The sequence below is a fragment of the Thamnophis sirtalis genome, unplaced genomic scaffold (assembly GCF_051295495.1).
Source record: "Thamnophis sirtalis isolate CommonGarterSnake01/CBP01778 unplaced genomic scaffold, rThaSir2_p1.2 scaffold_1, whole genome shotgun sequence".
Taxonomy (NCBI): Eukaryota; Metazoa; Chordata; class Lepidosauria; order Squamata; family Natricidae; genus Thamnophis; species Thamnophis sirtalis.
Genome location: NW_028261381.1, coordinates 53,832,254 through 53,855,154, shown reverse-complemented (window position 1 = coordinate 53,855,154; position 22,901 = coordinate 53,832,254).

Sequence of the window (22,901 nt, the reverse complement as noted above, 5' to 3'; positions counted from 1 at the left end):
CAGTCTCCAACCTCCCCTTTGTGGGGAAGGTTGTTGAGAAGGTGGTGGCCTTTCAGCTCCAGCGGTCCTTGGAGGAAGCTAGTTATCTTGACCCATTCCAGTCTGGCTTCAGGCCTGGCTACAGCACAGAAACCGCTTTGGTCGCATTGACCGATGACCTCTGGAGAGCCAGGGACGGAGGCCACGCCTCCATCCTGGTTCTCCTTGACCTCTCAGCGGCTTTCGATACCATCGACCATGGTATCCTTCTGCGACGACTGCGGGAGGTGGGGGTGGGAGGCACTGTTTTGCGGTGGTTCTCCTCTTACCTCTCGGACAGGTCGCAGTCGGTGTTAGTTGGAGGGCAGAGATCGACCCCTAGGCCCCTAACATATGGGGTGCCGCAGGGTTCGGTCTTGTCCCCCCTACTTTTTAACATCTACATGAAACCGCTGGGCAAGATCATTCGGCGGCATGGGATAAAATACCACCAGTACACGGACGATACTCAGTTGTATCTGTCCGCCCCGTGCCAACTCAATGAAGCGGTGGACGTGATGAACCAGGGCCTTGAAGCTGTTAGGGACTGGATGAGGGCTAACAAGCTTGTGCTCAACCCAGATAAGACCGAGTGGCTGTTGTGTTTCCCTCCCACTAATTCGGCAAGTATTCCATCCCTCAGGCAGGGGGGTCAAATATTACGCCCCTCAGACAGGGTCCGCAACTTGGGAATCCTCCTGGACCCACAGCTGACTTTTGAACACCATCTGTCAGCTGTGACCAGGGGGGCATTTGCCCAGGTTCGCCTGGTGCACCAGTTGCGCCCCTACCTGAACCGGGAGGCTCTCACAACAGTCACTCGTGCCCTTGTGACCTCTAGGCTGGAGTACTGCAATGTGCTCTACATGGGGCTGCCCTTGAAGAGCATTCGGTGACTTCAGCTAGTCCAGAATGCGGTCGCGCGAGCGATTGTGGGTGCACCTCGCTTCACCCACATAACACCTATCCTCCGCGAGCTGCACTGGCTACCGGTCGATCTCCGGGTACGCTTCAAGGTGCTACTTGTCACCTACAAAGCCCTTCATGGTAGTGGATCTGGGTACTTGAGAGACCGCCTACTGCCAATTACCTCCACCCGACCAATTAGATCCCATAGATTAGGCCTCCTCCGAGTCCCATCTGCCGGTCAATGCCGACTGGCAACTACGCGGAGGAGAGCCTTCTCGGTGGCAGCTCCGACCCTATGGAACGATCTCCCCGTGGAGATTCGTACCCTCACCACCCTCCAGATCTTCCGCACAGCCCTTAAAATCTGGCTATCCCGTCAGGCCTGGGATTAAAGACTGTAACCCACCCGAATGGTACGAATGTTGTGCTTTTAATGATGTACTGTCTTATGTGTTAATTGTTTGTTTCCCTCCCTTTTTGAGTTGTAAGCCGCCCTGAGTCCTCCCAGGGAAAAGGGCGGCATATAAATAAATTACTCAAATTACTCAAATAATAAATGCTGTTTGTAAGATTCCAAAGCATTCTCAGCTTGCATATATGATCTTGGTTGAAAAGAAACTGGGAGCCCAGGCTCAGACAACAGATTCTAGCACATCTTAGACTATCAGTGATGTATGGGTTTTGTTCTCTTCTTTTTATCTATCTGAAAACCCAGTTTTGGGTTTTACAATTAACTATGTGCATAAGTTTATGGATCCATAACATATACAATATAATGTATATAATTTCAATAATCCTTAAGCACATTGAGGTCTATGTCATGCCCTTGTCATAAGTACACAAAAAACACTGTGCTTTCCAACCCAATTACATTGTTTTTCAATTCTTAAAAGAAAACACTGAAAAACTGACAAGCTGCAGAGCAAAAGTCCAAGCTCTAGCATAGTTTCTCTTCTGACACACACCCCCTTCCATACAGTGAGTCACGCCGACACAAGATGACTGTTAGCCAATTTATTCACAGTAATTAATTCACAGACAAGACTTTGGCAGCAACCCAGATTTTCACAGATAAGAAATACACACAAGAGCTTCTCCAGCTTTAGTATAATAGTTGAGTCCTGCAAAAGGTCTCCTCCCAAAGTCTCTTCTTATATACTATCTTGGGAGGAGCCTACTCACAACCACCTGGACCCAATTATCTTCTATGTCTCCGTAATTGCTGCCGGCGCTTATCAGCCCATCTCTGCCTGGCATCTGGGACCCTTAGCTCTTCGCCACTACACCAGGGCCTGACGTCAGGGACAAACTCCTTTTGGCTTTCACCACTGCTCCATGCCTCAGGCGCCTCCTGGTGGCCAACCAGCCTCTCTGGTCCCTGCTCAGAGTCTGAACCCTGACCAGGGTCCTCCACATCTTCCAGAGTTGACTCATAGGGTCCCTCGCTATTGGAGTCTGTCGGCAGCTCCAACGGCTCCTGCTGGGCCACAACAGTTTCTATATTCAAAAAATGTCCCTGGGACTCACAGGAACCCTTAGAAACTAAACATGGAATGTAGGTTGGTACTTTCTTTAAAGGGTGCCATATGCCCAGAAAAACAATGTAGATAAACCAGGGTCCTTAAGAACATCCATGAACAACTCTAAACAAGTGGATGGACTTGTTTGTGGTTGGTCATGCCAAACAGGGCAGCCAATTTGGGAAGGTGGAATTCTCTCTGTAACCATTGTGTGAGAACTTAAATGGCATCTGCTCTGGTCTCTATATATGTATATCAAACTCAAAATAATGTCTACTTTTATCTTAAAATAATAATACCAATAATTGCCAATCATTATTTTTCTTGAATTATAACTATGGGCAAGAATGTACTACGCTGTTTCCCCCCAAATAAGACCCGGATAATAAGCCCAATCAGGCTTTTGAGTGCATGCGCTAAAACATGCACTCCCCAAAAATATTGCAACACAGCAGCAATCCTGAGGTGACCACGCTCGTTGTCACCTGCACCTGAAAAATAATAAGACCTCCCTGAAAATAAGCCAAGCACTTATTTCAGGGGACAAAAGAAAATAAGACCCTGTCTTATTTTCAGGGAAATACAGTATAGGTTGTCAGATATGGCTCAAATAAAGCTGAACTTTATGCTTTGAACAGCTTTGCTTTTTATTAAATAAATAAACAAACAAATGGTTTTATTATTAGTATCTAGTTCACTATTGAAATGAGATTTTACTCTTCAAATAGCCCTACTGTTGGTTACTAGTTTACTAACTAGTTCTTTGTATCACCCCCACCCCACCAGCAGTCAGCATTAACATTTCACAATCTCAGGTTAGCAAATACCAATAAAGATTACAAACATGACTGTAGCACAGCTACTTCTTTGGATAAATGCAGTATTTATAGAAAATGTGAGGTTTTCTTACAATTAGTCACCTCATTAGCCAACATCATTAGCAGTACAAAAGTGTTTATGTAAATAAGAGGCTGAAGAGTAATGTTACCAGAGGCAAAAAATTAACAAATTAACCAACACATTTGGTAACCAAATTAAGTTGTACACAACTAGTTGAGAAGGAAGGGGTACCTGCCTATGTTCCACTTAGTGAATAAAATTATTTTTTTAAATGGGGAGCAGTCTGTACTTGCATTGATCTTTGATTATTTTGCCAAGAATCTTCTAAAAGTCTATAATGGGCACAGTGTAATAAATCTGAAGCCTGGTTCTGTGGCCATTTGTTTCAGGAAAAAATGGCTGCCATTCTCCCACTACACAACTAAAGCAATTTATAAACTAGAGCTCTAACAAATATCATTTGAACAATATTGTAGCCCATTTGGGCATCTGACACACATTACGTTCCGTATAAAACAAGTTTTTCCACACGATTGACTTCAGATGTATTGAAATAAAACTTCCATTGTTCTATGCTAAAACAGCAATGGTTGTGCTAGTTAGGGATTGTGGGAGATGCACACATCTGGAAATCAACAAGTTAAGAGGCTGTAATAGAGTTTACACAAATACAGATACACTATGCTATGCTATGCTGTGCTGTGCTATGCTGTGCTGTGCTATGCTGTGCTGTGCTGTAGAAACATTCATTTTCTCATGCACAACTCTTTCCTTTTAGATTTAGTTTGTATTAATAAGATTCAGAATCTAGACAATCATTTCACTACGCCACCAGAAAATGTCAGCACTGGCTGTTGAGATGACCCCCAAATGCTTGTCTTTTTATGATACTAGAAAATCTGTTTGTTTTTCAGAAGCTTATGCTATCTCCAGTCTCACAGGGATGCCCACATTTTTAAGCCATCCTGTAGGATGTTCTTTTCTGCACCAACACGTCCAAGGAGTTTGTTAGCTCATATGGTCATAATTCCTGTTTATTTGCCACTTGCAGGCAGGAGAAAATATCATAACAGAATAGGTAGCTTGATCACTAGAAAATACAATATTATAGCTGTATTCTTGATTGGACCAGCCAATAGCCCTGCCTTTTTTAGATAAAACAATGATATGCTTATCATTGACAATAAATTCATTTGCATTTACCTCATGTTTGCAAAGTTAGATAGCTTTGTGTATCTCCTCTTTTAAACCAAGGTAGCCATGAAATTGGTGTTATTGTCCATATGAAATAGGAACATTTTAACTCACTAGGTATTATTTTTGTTCTGAATTATCCTGAATGCAGAATGTAAAAATAGAGATTATATGTGTGAGCTAGCTGTAGGTAAGACAGTTGGGCTAAGATTGCACATGTTATACCTAGCCTTGTACTTTCAAATATCCAGAGGTTGTGGAAGAAGGCGGGGCTTAGCAGTGAGAAGATGGAGTTTTAGGCTACTCCTGAAATTCCTCTATACCAAAGGATTTTTGGACGGGTTCTTTGAACCCTAGCTGTCCCGGAGACGACAGTGAAGGTGGGGAGGGACCCAGGACCCCAGAGATATTCGCAAATCTCTGGGGGAGGGTATTAACTCCCCGTGCCAATTCCTTTTTGGATTAGCTGCGTGCTAACTGAAACTGCAGGTTGCCCCTAAGAATGGAAGAAGTTATGTCATCTGGTAAGCTGATTTTATTACCCAAGAGAGACTGTTCGTGTTAAAAATTAAGCTAATTGAAAACCAAACAACAAGAAGATTTAGCGGCGAATTAGCTTTTCTAATGGATTTATGACTGGTGGTTACTTTACCTCTTAAATGCTTCAAGAAACTCCGCGACACCCTCCCCCCTCTGAATCTCCCTAAGTGGATCGTAAAACTTATCTCCTACTAATTAGCCCGTCACGATTCGACATTTTTATTACTTTACTATCTAGTTCTGTTTACAACTAGATAAGATTGACAGCCGGTAAGAGACTAAAAAAAAAAAAAGTAAAAAGTGCTTCGAAGCCTGTGGGGAAAAAAAAGAGAGCTTCTATTTTAACTACGACACATCATGGCGTCCCAAGATACCTCTAAGATTTCATTTCAGACTCTTTTCTCTGCGTGTAGAGGACTCTTTCATTCTTACCAAAAACTGGAAAGAAAACTGGATCAATTGATTCTAAAATATGAAGTTAAAACTGAGATCGTTGAATGCTTAAATGTTCCTGAAACACAAACGGAAAATGTGAGAAATGGTGTCTGGTCTATCTCAGAGGAAGAGAGGAGGGGGGAAGCCATAAAGACGACTCATTTAAAGAGACAGTGTGCAGAAGGAATGGAGAATCCACCCTTGAGAATTAAAGTTAAATTGGGAAGCTTTATAAGCCTAGGACAACTTTATTATTTCATCACTGACATTCAGAATCCAAAGGTGCCGAAATATTTTTGTTTGGACTTGCTTATGGAAACATTTGGTAAATTTATCCAACGAATGGCTACTGGACGGAGGAAATCGTGCTGTTGGAGGGACACAGGCTGACAGATGGGACAATACAATTTAAAATTAGCTAGATCGGATTACTTCAATTTGTAATAGATATAGCTGAATAATGACTGATATGGATAGCAATATATATAATTTGGAACTGGCTGATAGATTGATGAATACAATTGAAAACTAGTTAAACCTAATTGCTTTTTTGTGTAACAAATATTGCTGAATAATAATTGATATTGATAGCAATGTATATAATGTGGAGTTGATATGATAACTAACAATTGGATATGAGAAAATACCTTTAGATTATACATAAAGAGTATTAACTATAATAATTAGCACTATTAAAAAACTAAATAAAATCCATACAATCAAATGTTAATCAATACTGGGAAAATGTTATGATATATGATATAATTGAATATTATGGATGTTTAGCTAAAATAGAATCTAGATCGGATTACTTCAATTTGTAATAGATATAGCTGAATAATGACTGATATAGATAGCAATATATATAATTTGGAATTGGTTGATAGATTGATGAATACAACTGAAAACTAGCTAAACCTAATTGCTTTTTCGTGTAACAGATATTGCTGAATAATAATTGATATTGATAGTAATGTATATAATGTGGAGTTGATATGATAACTAACAATTGGATATGAGAAAATACCTTTAGGTTATACATAAAGAGTATTAACTATAATAATTAGCACTATTAAAAAACTAAATAAAATCCATATAATTAAATGTTAATCAATATTGGGAAAATGTTAGGATATATGATATAATTGAATATTATGGATGTTTAGTTAAAATAGAATATGAGGATTTCATGATAATAGAGGATTTTACAAATAAGTAAATGAACTGCCAGCATGTGTTATGGACTAATTCCTTAGCATAACTAAGGATGAAGGATGTTTAAATAACTATAATAATTAAAACCGGAGGTATAATGATGTTGATATGGTAAATATTCGAGTTAAGATATTTGAATTAATAGGAGTCAACGGAAGAGAAGCACCAAAACATGTTGTAACCAGTTGATATACTTCTTATTTTTTCATAATAGACACCTGTGTTTTGTTTTGTTTTTCTGATTGTTGTTTTTGTCTTTTTCTGTATTATCTGTAATTGATTGATATATTAAGAAAGATGTTGTACCAGTTTTAAACTAAAACTAAAAAACATTTAATAAAAAAAATATATATATATATCCAGAGGTTGTAAATGTTGGCAACTGTAGTCCCAATTGATATAAAGCAGGGGTGTCAAACTCGTGGCATCACACTGTCGTCATGTGATGTATTGTGGCTTTTTTTCTCCTTCACTAAACTGGGAGGTGCGTGATACATCCGGTCCGTGGGCCGCGGGTTTGTCACCCCTGATCTAAAGGGCATCTAATTGGGAAAAGTAAATGTTGGTTTATTGGAATTCATTCTGTTTCCTCACCATTCTCCGGGAATGAAATGTTGACCTAATGTGTTGATTTCACTGTGTAAAACCTGTAACTTTGTATAATCAGCACAATAATGACGAACATTTTTCACAGATACTATTTTGTCTTCATAAATAGCCAAAGGTCTCTCATTCTGAATAACATTTTAAAATGCAAATTTGTCAGTGTCATCTTGAGAATTAATGCACTGACTGATAAGAAGGTAAAGTCCTCAATTTTGCAAATTGCAGCTCTTGGTATGTAATGTCCCAGGAGAGATGTTCTGAATAGAAAACTGGATTAAACCTTTCTACATTGTAGAAGTGTCTTTGAAAAGAGCTTTATTCTACTTTAAGTGTACTTTCCAAGAAAGGACCAAGTCTGGGTGTTTTCAGTACTGAGGGGGATACATTATTTTAACAAACACAAAATTGCTTTGGATCCTATTACCTGGATTTCCATAGAATTTACTATACTGAATGCTTGAACCCAGAAGTATTTTGTTACTGACATAGTTCTGTTGGTTTTAAAACTGTACTTACTAGGTCTATCACCAGCAGTGGTGGGTTGCAGGCGGTACAACCCATTACAGGCGTACTGGAGCCTGCCCGGAGCACTGGATACCGTTCAGTGCTCCAGAGGGCCCACCCACCTGCCCGAGCTCCTTACTGGTCTTTTAAGTCTTTGGTGCTTCTGCAGACACGCACGGCACATACAGCACCTGCGCCATGCTCCGCTGAGCATCTGGAGCATCGCAGAGGCTCATAGAAGCAGTAAGATGCATGCTCTTGCTGCGCGTGTGCTGCACGCATCCATGTGGACAACGGCGGGCCTGTTCCAACCATACTGGTTTGAACGGGATCTGGAACCAACCACTGATCACTAGCCACAATAAGTAGCAGTGTCACCCATATTGAAGAGAGCACATTTGCACTTCAAGTTCTGACAAAGAGAACACTAAAGTGTAAACAGAAATATAATGAAGTCCCTGAATGCAAGCTGCCCTTCAAATCAAATGTCAAACTGCTGATCCGATATCTCTTTCCCTTACCCATAAGAATGTTTTCATGTTCTACTTCTGTTTGTATGCGGCTTTGATTTGCCACATACATACCAATCTTATTACAACAGAGATGATAAAGTATTTTTTCTATGAATCATACATAATGCAGTTTCAATCATTTTATTCTGAAGATGCATGTTTTACAACTTTGTTTCACCACTTTGTTGTAAAAGACTTACTGTCAGCACAGCTCTTCAATGTTCAAGTATTTTCTAGATACAGAATTGCTGAATTTCAAGAATGAAAGAAATATGAACAGTATTTATATCACATATCCTGATAGTCAAAGAATTCTAGGTAGCTCACACTAAAACAACATTAAGCAACCTCTGTTAAAGAATAGCCAAAAAACATAATTAAAATACAAAGAGAAATCTCTTCCATATTTGTCAAGTGCTGACATGAACTTTGGTTATTAGTGGTACTGTTGTATGCATGTTTACTCAGAGGTAAAGTGTTTACTTCAATGGAACCCTATTATCAGGATTTGTGGAAGATTATGGGACTGCAACATAAAAAATATACAGAAAATTGTTCACTCAATTCTCAGAACTAAACTGATGGAAATTTCATGAACTTGAAAGCATTTCTTAAACCTCCCATTACGTGGTACTGCTGTCTTTTTTTTCTTTTTTAATAAATTCCAACTTCAGGACAACTTGCTAGAGAATTAATATCTTAATGTAGAGGCACTAGGTAGCTTGACATTTAATTTGTTTGATTAAATTCCATACTAAAAATGTCTTATAAATAAAAGAAACAATTGAGGCAACTTTTAAATTGCCCCAATTGTTCCAAAATGATGTAGTTAATGGTTGCTGAGGGTGGAATTTAAAGTAATTAAAGCTATAAGGAGGCTTTGTGGGGGGGGGGGAGCCATCAATCTAAAAATTGCCATGGCTAAGGGCAACTTTGTTCAGACTACTTTCATTTATTCAAGCAAATTCTAAAAGAAAGTTAAAGGGGTTTTTTTAGACTGCTTTTCCCCAATCAAAACAAGAGTTAAAAATCTATCTGTAACACTCCCTGTCATATTTGCTTAGAGAGTAATATCACATCCCAAAGGATAACATCTTCTGCTCTCTAAAAAAAAACTTGAGAATTGCGGTGTTGGTTAGGCAAATGTTAGGTTTCTTCTTTTTCTTTTGCTAAATGATTTCACAGGGGGCACAATGGCTCAGCAGTTAAAGATGCTGGGCTTATCAGTTGGAAAGCTGACAGCTGTCAGGCCTGGAAGCCATTGTTTGTGTTTGGCCTTCAGGCCTGCCAAATTTATTGCTGTGGGAAACTGTGAGGGGGAATTATATGGAGTGGGGTAGATATAGTCAAAATAACATTCCTTTCTCAGTGAGTCAAGGAGATCTTGTTCTGCACCTGGAGTGGTGTGACTGGGAGGCATCTCCAGTTGATTGGACCATGTGATGGACATGTGGATGCTGGGCAGGGACTTGAACTTTTGTTTGAGTTGGGAAAACCTGGAAAGTTTCAGATTTGGGTTTTCCCAGATGTGCTAATATGATGTCTCTAATAAAATGGAACTTTGAGGAATCTCTAGCCTTGGAGTCTTCTTTTGTTGGGGGTATTATTTGAAACCCTGACAACAGCCCAGGTTCGAGATCCAAGTGCCTTGAGATAGGGCGAATTCCCATTACTTGCCCCAGCTCCTGCCCACCTAGCAATTCAAAAGCATGTAGATGCAAGTAGATACTTTGGTGGAAAGATAATAGCATTCCATGTGCCTCAGGTATAGTCATGTTGGCCAAATGACCACAGAAAAGGCCTTTGGGCAACCCTGGCTCCCTTGGCTAAGAAACAGAGATAAGCATCACCCCTTATTGCCATAAATGACTGAAAAGCAGAAAACGTTACCTTTAAATGATTTCACATGGGAATACCAAAATGCACTAAGAGAAATACTGTTTTGAAGAATGTTCTCCTTTGTTGGCAACATGTCACTTGATAAATCCTCCTGGTCTGATGGAACACAAGCATGTCAGGTCAAAATGGATTTACACTGGCCAATTTGCATTGCGGTAACTTTGAATTGTTTAATCTCTTATCCAGACAATTCAAAAGGAGAAAGAGAGAGAAAATAATAGATCTAGAATCATTGTTCTACTTTTTAGACCATTTATAATGCAGAAACTCATTTTATATGCCTCTGCATTTGCAAATATTTCTTCGGGGGGGAAAATTCTCTTTGGTGTGTGGTTTAACATAATCACACAGATGAGCTGCCCAGTTCCAGACATAGCTCTGCTACTGATCTTTCCGTAATTTCCAAACACTTTATTCTACAGAAAAAAATATATAAATTGCTATGAAAAAGAGGACATAGGGAGATCATACATTATTAAAAATCATCAAGATATAAGAGGCTGGAATGTTTCAGCTGGAGGCAACAACTGGCATTCAATGCTTAATTTACCATAGTAATCATGAGAATTAGATCATAACCCCCATTCACTCCAAATCATGCCTGGAGAACTTTTACTTTCTCCCTTGTCACCCTGACTTTGCCTTCATCTACTTCCTAGCCCATGTGTAAGACAGATGAAAGTCATCTTCAGCTGTACAAGTAGTTGAAGGAGAATTGTTAGCCTTATTCTAACTCAATCCACCAACAACCTCAAAGCATATAAAATCTTTGTCTTCTATTACCTTGAAGGGAAGTTGTGCACCTGTCAGAGGCTGAACAGAAGAAATAAAGGCAGGATAGGCACAAGCAATAAGGAAAAGCTAATTTCTAGCTGGTATAAATTTTCTGCCTGGCTCAAGAATGGGTGAAGAGTGTTTTGCCTCAGTAGCTCAGAAAAGCCCTTGGAGTAATTTGGTTACCATTTTATGGTAAATGATGACTCCCAAAACTAAAAATCCTTTACTTCCAGCTGTCATTTGGTAAGATTTATTGCCCTCAACTTCAATTCAGGAAACGCCATAACTTTGTTTATGGGTTATGATAAATTGACATTATTAATATTTATGTTGTGTGCTAGTTTAATCGAAGAGTTGGCAACTTGGTACCAACCCCCAGATCTGCCTAGTCTTCATAAATATTATTTTAAAATTAGAAGAAGAGAGTCAGAACAGCATGGTGGTGAAATGGTGAAGATGCCAAGCTTGTCAATCATAAGGTTGGCAGTTCAATGGTTTGAATCCTTAGTGCCACATAACAGAGTGAGCTCCTGTTACTTGTCCCAGCTTCTGCCCACCTAGCAGTTCAAAAGCACATAAAAAATACAAGTAGAAAAATAGGGACCACCTTTGGCGGGAAGGTAACAGTGTTCCGTGTGCCTTCATGTTTAGTCATACCGGCTACATGATCATAGAGACATCTTCGGACAGTGCTGGCTCTTCGGCTTTAAAATGGAGATGAGCACCGCCCCCTAGAGCTAGGAACAACTAGCACATATGTGCAAGGGGAACCTTTACCTTAAAGAACAGAATCCACTTCTTTATATACACACATATATTTCTTTTCTATTTTTATTCTATCTTTTTTCTTTTTTTTAATTTTAGCTTGCATTAATGTTTACTCTTGTTTCTTCAAAGTTTCATTCAAATTACATTAAGAAAATATTAATTTTAAATTTCATGATGGCCAGAATACATTGCTGAGGGAGGGAGGGAGGAGGGAAGGAAGTAACTGTAGTTTTCTGTTTTAATCCATTGAATATACTTTTGTTAGATAATATTTCAAATCCAAAGATTACTAGCATCAAATCCTGGAATTGTTGCTATTAGGTGCAAAATTACTGTGTAAAAACAGTGTACAGAAAACTGTAGCTTGTTGCTGAGTTACATTCTATAGAAAGGAAGGTAAGTAGAAGTCCTTCAATAAGGATTGCTGGTGATAGCCAGTCTTAGGCTACTGATTATTTTCCTTCATTCTGTTCTATTTTTCAACCACAGTATCTGACAGAAACCTCCAGGATTCTCTGGATAGAGGAATAATGCTGGGAAATGTATGTGGCAGTTATTTATATTAATAACCTTGATGGATTTGCAGAGGGCTTTTTAGATTTCTTCACTATTCATCATTTTATCCCCCTCAAAGAAGTGGATGTTTCTGTGCTGATCCATAGCTCCAAATAATTTACAAACAAAATAATTGAAAAAATATATCTTTCTCATTACATCCCTCCTTTAAAAAAAAAATACTTCTACTACACTGTTTTTTAATTAGATGCTAATTCATAATAGGATTTCTCATCTTTTACCTGTCAGGACCATTTGATATTTTTTATGTTATTTTGAAAGTCCAGATAAACAAGCAAATACTAGCTCATGCTCCCATATAGCAAAATCCTCAGATTCTTTTTTATTGAAATTTGTCCTTTTTATAGGCCTGATCATGTTATTTTAGTGCCACTTAAACAATTTACTTGGAACAGATACAAAATTCAATTAATCAAAATTTATTTATACCCAGAATCTCCCAGAATTAAAAAAACTAGCCACTTTACATTCCTCTGTTAATATTTTTTTATAGATACCATGGGGACAATTTGTTTGTTTTCAATTTGCACTAAGCATTATAATATTTTTTGTCATCAGCAGAGACTTCCTAATAAAGCAGACTCTAAACTATATTTCCTACAGTAAATATGGGCACAAGGAATTCATTAATCTCTTCCACAATCTCTTTATTATCCCTTGTTACCTCTTCAAAACTTTTGTTATCTGCCTGTTAATTCTTCATTTCAAATACAGTTGTAGAATTGAGGCCTTTGAACTATGGTGCTGGAGAAGACTCTTGTGAGTCTTGGACTGCAAGGCGATCAAACCTGTCAGTCCTAGAGGAGATCAACCCTGACTGGTCTTTAGAAGGCCAGATCCTGAAGATGAAACTCAAAGACTTTGGCCATCTAATGAGAAGGAAGGACTCACTGGAGAAGAGCCTAATGCTGGGAAAGATTGAGGACAAAAGAAGAAGATGATGGCAGAGAATGAGGTGGCTAGATGGAGTCACTGAAGCAGTAGGTGTGAGCTTAAATGGTCTCTGGGGGATGGTAGAGGACAGGTAGGCCTGGAGGAACGTTGTCCATTGGGTCATGATGGGTTGGACATGACTTCCCAACTAACAACAATACTGTAGGTCTCTTTGGTTTTGGCTTAGCGTGATCCCAGCTAATTACCATGCTAATTACAGTGGTGGTACTTTTTCCTGACCATCAGCATAAATTCTAACTGAGATTTTCTTATTTTGTTTTTCTTTAAACTCCACCCCGCCCCCCTAGTATTCTGAAAAGATACAGCTTTCCTTTTGCATTTTTCTTAACACATCCTGATTACTGAATTCAGAAGTGATGGTATTGGACTTCTCTTACATTTCCCACTTATTTGTGTCTTTGGTTCTGCTAAAGTACAGGAGTTCCCAATTGCCAGGAGTTGGCAATTTTAAGATGTGTGGACCAACTCCAAGAATTTCCCCTTCAGCTATGATGGCTAGGGAATTCTGGGAGTTGAAGTCCACATTCTTAAAGTTTCCAAGATTAGAAATCCCTGCTATGGTATATTCTTCATAAGATGATATATCTTGAATTATTATTACCTATTGCACTCTCAATAAATTACTTGGTTCTGTTTTTTTCTCAATCATTACAGCATGATTAATTCATTTCTTTCTGGATATTCTTTTTTTTTTATTAAACATTTTTGAAAAAAAACACAAACTTTTACAAATGTTTAGTTCCCACCCCCCACCCTCCCCCCAACCCCCCCAACCTTCCCCCCCCCCGACTTCCCAGAACCAATACAGGGTATAATTCTTTAACAAAGAGAATCTAAGGTACAATTTAAGAAAAAAAAACCAAAAAAGATGGTGAACAACATATTTCCATTGAACTCTAGCTCCTCCTTGCTGGACTAACTCTAGATAATTTATAATTCCTGATCTCTAATCATAAGCTATCTGGAGTTTCTTAGTCCCATATTTGTTTTGAGTATAATCAATCCATCTTTTCCACTCAAGTTTGTACCTCTCGTTTGAATGGTCCTTAAGATATGCAGATATTTTGGCCATCTCGGCTAGATTTGTTACTTTCAATGTCCATTCTTGAATAGTAAGCAAATCTTCCTTCTTCCAGTATTGTGCCACCAGCAATCTAGCTGCAGTTATTAAATGCAATATCAGATTAATCTCTACAACTGTACAACCAGTAATTATGCCTAACAAAAATAACTGAGGGGTAAACTTTATCCTTCTTTTAAGAACATTTTGCATAATCCACCATATTTTAATCCAAAATGCTTTAACCTTTTTGCAAGTCCACCATATATGAAAATATGTAGCATCCATACACTCACATCTCCAGCATTTAGGTTGTAAGTTCGGATACATAGAAGCCATTTTTTTAGGATCTAAATACCATCTATAAAACATCTTATAAAAATTTTCTCTCAAATTTTGGGCCTGTGTAAATTTTACATTTCTCACCCATATCTTTTCCCATGTATCCAGCATTATTGGTTCTTCAACATTTTGAGCCCATTTAATCATACAGTCTTTAACTAGTTCTGTTTCCGAGTCAATTTCTATTAGTACATAATATAATCTCTTTATATGCATTGGACTTTGATCTCTAATTTGTTTAAGTAAATTATCCTCGACTTGCATAAAGCCAATTTTTTTATCGATTTTCCATCTAGCCTGTAACTGCCCATACTGAAACCATGTTTGAATTACCTTTTCCTTTTTTAGTATATCCAAGGGTTTCAGTTGTAGTACACCTCTTTCTGCAGTAAGAAGTAGTCTGTAAGTAGTTACATACATTTGTACTATATTCATATTTTCTATTGCATGTCTGGGAATAGCCCACACAGGTATCTTATCGTTTAATTTGTATTGATATTTTTTCCAAACCCGCAGTAGAGCATTCCTTAAAATATGACTTTTAAAATTCTTAGCCACCTTTTTGTTGTATAGCAAATAAGCATGCCAACCATATACCAAATCATACCCTTCAATATTAAGTATTCTATCATCTGTTAAGTTAATCCGGTCACTAATTATAGACAGAACTACTGCATCATAATATGGGTAATTTCAAGCCTCCTCTTTCACGCACATCTTGCATTATTTTTAGTTTTACTCTCGGCTTCTTCCCTACCCATACAAATTTATTAATACCCTTCTGCCATTCTAGCAAGCTTGCATCTTTTTTAAGTATTGGTAATGTTTGAAAAAGAAATAAAAATTTAGGTAAAATATTCATTTTCACTGCTGCTATTCTTCCCAGCAAAGATAACTAATTTTTCCCATTTTTTCATCTCTGTCTGTATACTATGCCATAGTGGTTCATAATTATACTTATATAACTTCCCGTCTGAGGTTGAGATATAAACTCCTAAATATTTGACCTTTTTAACTATTTCACATCCTGTCGTTCCTTCTAGTTCTTCCCTTTGTTTAGTATTCATATTTATAGCTAGTATTTTTGTTTTCCCTAAATTTATTTTAAATCCTGACACTTGACCATATTGATTAATCATATTCATTAATACCGTACTAGATTCCTGTGGTTGGGTAACTGTTATAACCAAGTCATTCTCAAAAGCATGTACTCTATATTCTTGCTGCCTAATCCTGATTCCCTGTAGGTCCCCTGAACCCCGTATTTTATTTAAGAGTAGTTCCAAGGTTATGATGAACAATAGTGGGGATAAGGGACAACCCTGCCTTGTACCTCTCTCAATATTAAATGAATCGATTAGACTCCCATTAATTATGATTTGGGCTGTTTGTTCCTGATATATTGCTTTAATTGATTTTAGAAAGTGCTCTCCTATTTGCATTTTTTGCAATATTTTCAGCAGGAATTGCCAATTCACTCGATCAAAGGCTTTTTCAGCATCTAAAAATATAAGCGCAGCAGGGATTTGGTTTTTCTTCCCCAGGTATTCTAATGTATTGAGAATTAATTTTACGTTAGTACTCATTTGTCTCCCTTGAATAAAGCCTGTTTGATCATTATGAATCAATTGCTGAATAACCAACATTAACCTATTCACTAGTATTTTAGTGAAAATTGTGTAATCTATATTAAGTAATGATGTGGGTCTATAATTTTTTGGTTGAGTAAGATCTTTATCTTCTTTGGGTATCAAAGATACAAAGGCTGTCTTCCAAGATGGGGGAACCTTCCCTTCCACTTGGATCTTATTAAATAATTCCTTAAGCAGTTCTACCATTTCTAATTGCAAATTTTTGTAGTAAGCCACTGTCAAGCCATCTGTATCCGGTGCTTTCCCTGCTTTTAGCTGTTTAATTACCTGAAGAATTTCCCCCGAGGTTATTGGTTGATTCAGCCTTTCCCTCTGCTCATCTTTAACTATGGGTATTTTTTCTTTATCCAGGTATCTATCTATATCTAAGCTTTGGATTTTATCATTCGTGTACAATCCTATAAAGAATTCACGAAAAACCCTTTGAATCTCCTCCTGTTGGTTTAATTTAAAATGTAGCTTCGATATATTACGAGACTTCTGTTTTTTCCTGATCAGATATGCTAGCCATCTACCAGATTTATTTGCATTGCAAAAAGTGTTGTGTTTTGCATATAGCAAATTAGTAGCCACCTGATCTGACATCAGCATGTTAAACTGCTCTTTTAATAATGTGATTGTTTCTTTGATCTTTTTGTCTCCTGGTTTTAAGATTAGCTCCTGCCCTCTCTTCCTAATTTCATTTTCAAGTTGAGTTCTCTTTTCCCCCTGTTTGCGTCTATGTAGTCTATTCATATTTATCAGAACTCCTCTCATATATGCTTTACTTGCATCCCATACCATTTCCATAGATGTACCCTTATTCATGTTAAAAACAAAATATTCTTTTAACAACTTTTTACATTCATTAATGTTTTTCTCATATCTAAATAAGTTTTCATTCAGTCTCCAAGATCTTCTTGCTCATATCCCAGCCCCCAACTCCATCCAAACCGGATTGTGATCTGATAAGGCTCTGGAGCATATCTTCGTCTTTTTTACCCTAGAAAGTAAATCATTGGTTATTAATATGAAGTCAATCCTGGAAAAGGATTGATGTCTATCAGAAAAGAAGGTAAAGTCATATTCTTCTGCATTCCTTTCTCGCCAGATATCTCTCAATTCAAAATCCTCTATCATGTCGAAGGACTTAGGTAGTTTTGCTCGCGTTTGGGTATTTTGGTGGAGAGACTTCTTATCTTTCTTGGTATCCGTAACGTCATTCCAATCACCCAGTAATATGCAGGATCTATAGTCCCAATGTACTAATTTAGCGTGAAGCATTTTATAAAATTTATCTTGTTGATTAGGAGCATATATTCCCAATAGCAGTGTCTTTTTCCCTTCTAATACCAAATCTATTGCAATGTATCTTCCATGGGAATCTGCTTCAATTAATTCAGCTTTCAAATCCTTCCTTAAATAAATGACTATACCATTTTTCTTCTCTGTGGCAGAACCTATAAAATGTTGTCCAAGTCTTGTATTGATCAGGTATTTTTGATCAGTTAATCTAATATGAGTTTCTTGCAAGCAAATTATATCATTCTTGAATTGTTTAAGATAGTGGTTTATTTTCTTCCTTTTCTGTGGGGAGTTTAAGCCATTGACATTCCAAGTTAGAAACTTAGTTGCCATCTTTAGCTCCCTGAAGCTTTTTAAGAGCCATCTGAACATCTTGGAATTTAATCTTTGGCTTGGCTACTCCCACTGCTTCTAAAGTTACACCTGTAGGTTCTTGAACAGTGGCTTGTGCTTGTTGCTTTTTTAGTTCCTGTTCCATTCGCCTGGTAACCACGCAGGTTTGTCTTTGTCCCTTAGCTTCTTGTACCTCTGAGAGAGAAAGTTGGTCCACCCTTGTTGATGCTTGAGTGGTTTGCTGTCTATCATGTCCTTCTTACTCTCTTTCTCTGGATCTAGAAGGGGGGGATGTCCAGCCTTCAATATGTTGCTGTAAAAATCTTGGGCCTTCCATACTGAATTGAGACGATATCTTTGTCCAAGATAACTGAATGCAATATCGGCTGGCGCGTCTCATCTAAACTGTATCTGGCTATTTTTAAGCTCTTCGACTAAAAAGGCATAGTCTTTCCTAGATCTCAACATTTTAGGTGGTATCTCCTTCAATACAGTCACCTCCTGACCCCCAATTTGAAGCTTAGTTTTGTAAGACTCCTGTAATATCGTATTCCTCATATCTCTAGTAGATATTGGATATTCTTCACTACAGTTCTTTTCTGAGAATTTTGCAGTTTTATTTCTTGTTTTTGGCACGAATTATTTAACAGCCTTCCAAATAAAAAAAATTCTCTAACTTAGTGTGTTTCAGAATAGTTTAGAAGAGATGTCTCAGAGTGCCCAGGAGCACCTCATCTGTCTTTTAATGCAACCAAATTAATCCAGCTTTATCTTTAATTTGAATCAATAAAACGCTTTTTATGAAGTTTGCATAGAAACATAAAGATGCAGATACTTTAAAGTTATGTGTTCCTACTTTGACCTACGTAGTTTTGAAGCAGGCATAGCCCTTGTTCTCAATCTTTTCAGCCAATTTATGAGAACCAAATTACCATGTCAGTCTTCATATTGTTAGAATAGGTTTTCAATGGGATTGTTGACATGATCTTGGAGGAGAAATTCTATTATGGCTGGGGAGTCAGTCTCAAGTGTCCTGCTGTGGTCTCAAACGTCCTGCAACATCAAATATCAAGAAATTTACCATTGATATTACTGAATAAGAATGAAGGGAGATTTTAATAGGGATCATACAGTCAAAATGTTACATTACGTTGTCCTCGCATTCATCTGATCTTTCAATTCCTGTCAGCTATGTAGATAGCATGATTACAGGTGGTCAGTCTTGAAATATTGTTATTTTAGTAATCAGTGCATATATCGGAAACCATCACCATAATGTCCTCTAGAAATTCAGGATTACATCTTGGAGAATGCCAATGACCAAAAATTGTAGAGATGACACAGCTAAATCCAATCGAGTCCAATCCTTTATTCACTTACATCTAACCGACAGAATCTTGCCAAATTAAAGATACAACTTTTTAACCTACTAGTTATGTCCTAAGAAATTCTAGCGTGTAGTCATTCTGAAGCTTTTCCTCACTTCCCATCCAGTTCAGAACTTCACAGTATCTTAATCTCGGCCTCTCTCTAGGAAAGCTCTGTGGTGCCAAAATTGTCCTGTGCTGCTCCCCCCCATATGCACATTCTATCTCATCTTAAATCCAAAACTTGGATTTGAATTTGAAATTCAATCTAATAAAATAAATTCTTTATGTGATTTCATTTCCAGTACAATGAGGTAGAGATCAGCCAGTGAAATAGCACACACATAAAGAGAGAAGACAAAAGTCCTGCATCCAGAGGTGGTATTCAGCAGTTCTGACAGGTTCTTGAGAACCGATAGCAGAAATTTTGAGTAGTTCGGAGAACCGGAAAATAGGCTAGCCCTGCCCCCACTGCCTCCCAGCCTCCCATCTTATCTTCTTTTGTTGTCCTGAACAGGAGAATGGAGCTGGAAAACAGGTTAGTGGGGTGGGGTGGGGAAGGAATGGAGATTTTGCAGTAACCTTCCCCCAGGAGTGTGGAGGGAATGGGGATTTTACAGTATTCTTCCCCTGACACACCCACAAAGCCATGCCCACAGAACCAGAGACATGAAAGGAGCCACCCAACTGGTCATCCCCAGGGAAATGGTGATGTCACCGGCTGATTGTTTCAATGCTTTCAACACAGAAGTATAGTGTATAGAAGTATAGTATTGTGTTATGAGAGATGGTTTGAGAGATGTCCCAGCTGCTAATATTTTGCCACATTTTTAGATTGCCTCTCTTCTGTTAAAAGCTGGTAATGAACATAATCAAAAAGACTGATAACAAATGCATAGTATTCAAAACACGATGTCATCCATTCAGATTAAATGTCCATCACCTGGAACAATAAATCATTAGTGAGCTGATTTTTTAGGAGTTTGCTGTACCTTATGCATGTTGCACTTAATCTACCCGTGGTCTTTGTAAATGCTACTTGGAAAAGCAGGCTAAAATCACATTGCTTAAATTTCAGATTTGTCATATCCCATTCAACTTACCAAGTTATTTATAATTAAGCAATGATATTTCCTCCAACATGCCTATTCAAAGACAATCAAGTAAAACCCATCTGAACAGAAGTGCCAGGTTTGAATGATGTATACACCCAAGGAAATCTCCCTTTACTTTGTGAATATTCCATGAGTCGTAAGAAAGGCCACTGTTAATGGGGTAAATTATTCATTGTAGTTTATTTGCAATTCTGTTTATCTTAATTTGCATAATACTCATTTTCCCTGGGGAAAAAATTAAACTAGATCATTTGTCTTCTTTCCTCTGCTCACTTAAGGGAGACATTTCAAATGTTTTTTTAATTGCTTTGTGCATATCAAATGTCATTTGGCATCACCATTGATTTTGCTGCTTGAGAAGCCAGCAGAACATTGTAGCATATAGGAAAGTAAATAAACCTCATTAGTGTCATTATCTCTGACAATTGCAGAGTCAATAACGTCAGAATCACCCATAGAGAGACACCCAACAACACTTGAACACATACTAGTCAACATTTCAGTCCAAATACATCCCAAGTGAAACATCTAGCTTCAATGGAGTTATATGAGCCATGAATTTATCAACTGTAACTGTCAAACCTAATACAATTTGAGTATGTTTCAGGCATTTTTGAAAGTGAAATTAGGCAGCGAAAGAATTTAGAGGGTATTTAAAATACTCAATAGCAGTACTGAGCATTCAGCCCCTAGAGTTTTTTACTAAGTAAACGAGAATTGGGAAATGAAACCAAGTAGAAGCTGAAAGAAAAATTGATCGACTCCCTTTCATTGCATTTTCTGGATGAAGTGAAGCATTTTTATGAACGGAGCACTATACAAAACTTTTAAGACAGTGAGTTTAAGACTGTTGGAGTTTTAAATCTACTGATACAGAGACTGTAATTCAAGTCTTATCTATGCTTACTCCTAAACCAGGGGTCAGCAACCTGTGACTCTGGAGCCACATGTGGCTCTTTCATCCCTCTGCTGTGGCTCCCTATCACCAGTCAGCTCCACAATTGATGAGGCTTTCAGTTAGGACAGGTAGAGGAAAAAGGACGCTACGCTAGGAGGAGACTCTATGGGGGGGGGAACTGGACTTCTGGTCAGCTCCAGAATTGAACGGGGGGCTTCTGGTTAGGACCTTTGTGGCTCTTTGAGTGTTTAAGGTTGCCCTGTCCTAAACCTATGTTATCATTTTGTATGAAGTTGCTTTAAAAAAAAAGATCTGTTCGCTACCTGGCATATAGTCAATTACATTCCTTTGGTGGTGGCTGGTGCGCTCCTGATCATGTAAAAATTTTTCCAGGTAGATTACCTGTCAGCTTCTGCTTTGCTGTTGCTTCAGCTGCCATGAAACGGGGAGGGAGGGCATGGTATTTGGGTGGGGTTACTCGATGCGCTGGAGGAATGTTCTGGAGTTCTCTGGATGGTCAGACTACGCATGCGTGGGTGTTTCCCGCCTGGACTAACGGCACCGACATTCCATCTTCGTGATGCCTTTTGAAGTTATCTCACACCTGACACTTGAAGGACTTATGATTGGACTAGGCCTATGATGCCAGGGGGTGTGGAATGGGCTATTCTATATATCAACTGCTTTTGCGCCTAATTAATCAGACTTCGCTATGCAACTGCTCTTTAACCATTTTTAATTAGTAAAAGTACATTTGATTTTCCACGTATGGAGTCTCATGGTCTTTCTTTCCTAATTATTAAATGGAGAGGTGCTGACAAGTAGCGAAGTCTCAAAATCACCTTTCCAGGAGATCACCATCTACCGTGGAGGGTGCAAATGTCTTCGCTAGCCAGCGGAGAAAAGGAGGGAGAACTCCCCGCCGAACTCTTGCTTCATGAAGAATTGTCTCAGCTGCAGATATCAAGCCCGGCTGATCCACCTCCCCCCCGGTGGTCCACCTCGGTAGGACAAAGAAAGGAGGGGGCAAGCTGGGATGCGGGGCTACCCGAAGAAGACACCAGGAAAGACCGCTGGAGGCGGGAGCCGAAAGAAGACCCCAGGGGGGAGATCAACCTGATTACTTGGAACAAAGGTACTTTGGGCAAATATGTGGGGAAGACGAAGAGGTCAGGAGGGGCTGGGAGCGAGAAAACCCACGCGCTGATTCACCCCCCCCTCGTGCTGATTCACCCCCTCCTGCTGGGCCTTTTGCCAGACTAGGGGGGCCACCTCCCAGAAGACGCAGAATGGCTAAAATGCCCCCCTTGCCTGTGAGATATGATGGAAGCCCTGCGAAACTGGGGTCTTTTATCATGTAAATTTATAATTACATGGAGATCTAGGGCCCAGATTTTGAATCAGATACCATGAAAATAAGGATGATTTTACTATCATTAGATGGAGAAGCGTCTGACTGGAGTACTGGGTTACATCAATCGATTTCCCCCCTCCTGAGGAATTTCAATAGGTTTATGGAGGCTTTCAAAAGATGTTTGATGACCCCCTTACTGAGAAACGAAGCAAATTAAAATTTATAACCC